The sequence below is a fragment of the Galeopterus variegatus genome, unplaced genomic scaffold (genome assembly GCF_000696425.1).
Source record: "Galeopterus variegatus unplaced genomic scaffold, G_variegatus-3.0.2 Scaffold3717, whole genome shotgun sequence".
Classification (NCBI taxonomy): Eukaryota; Metazoa; Chordata; class Mammalia; order Dermoptera; family Cynocephalidae; genus Galeopterus; species Galeopterus variegatus.
In genome coordinates this window covers 92,256-93,301 of record NW_007729828.1, presented here as the reverse complement: position 1 = coordinate 93,301, position 1,046 = coordinate 92,256, and positions in this window count along the sequence as shown.

The following is a 1,046-nucleotide window of genomic DNA, read 5'->3' as shown; positions in this document are numbered from 1 at the left end:
CATTCAATATAAACAGGATCATAATTCATATTATATAATCTTGAGCACATTAAAAAATACATAATGCTATCTTGAAAAAAAAATTCCTTATATCATCTCTCATGTTTGGCACCACAGCCTTAAAGTGAATTTTTAAAAAGATATAAGCAATTTATATTATTAAGTCCCAGAGAGGAAAAACAAATGACTTTTAGGAAGAAGCTTAAAATTTAGAAAAACTTTTAAGGGTAAAAAATCCGAGATATTGTAATAAGAAAGTATTCCTTTTGTTACGGGAAGAACAAAGCTCTGTTCTGACTGATATACTTACTATATTCCACAGCAGTTTGTAAATTAGAGAAAAATAGTTAGGCTTTCACTGTGGCTCAGGAAGATCAGAATGTGAAAAGGCTTGAAGAAAAGGGCCAAGCAACCCCCAAAGCTGACAAAATAGTAAGTAGCAACTACGGGCAAAACATGAGATGAAGCATCATGTCCTCAGAAGGGAAGCCTGAACATTTTAGTAGAATTAACAAAAATGAACCTTAGGTAAGATACTCAAAGCACATTTTTGTTTTACATTTTAAAAATTACACAAAGTAACAAAATCTATTCACAGTTCAAGTAGAGGAAAAATTAGAGATTCGAGCCCAGGAAATTGCTTTCCTAGTATAGCACTTTTCTAGGAAATGTCATATTTCTAACCTTCTCTTTGATTAAAACTAAATATCATACATTATTACTTCAAATTAAAATGACCCTTAGTGTTAGGAAATAGATTCTTTATGGTGAACCACAGGTGCCAAATATTATTTAAAAATACAATAATGTTAGCACACAAATTTTATCACAGCCTGTAATACAAAAGGCTTCTTTTCAATACAAAAAGACACAAAGTGTATGATAAACAAAATGTCTTTTCTCTTTCCATTAAATAAAAGAATATATAATCCTCAGATCCACTCAAGCAATTTTAGGTTTTTGTCATTCAGAGAGGACTTTTCTCTTATTACATAATATACACTTATAACTATGAGTTATAACAGATGTAGCTACAAAGAGAAAAA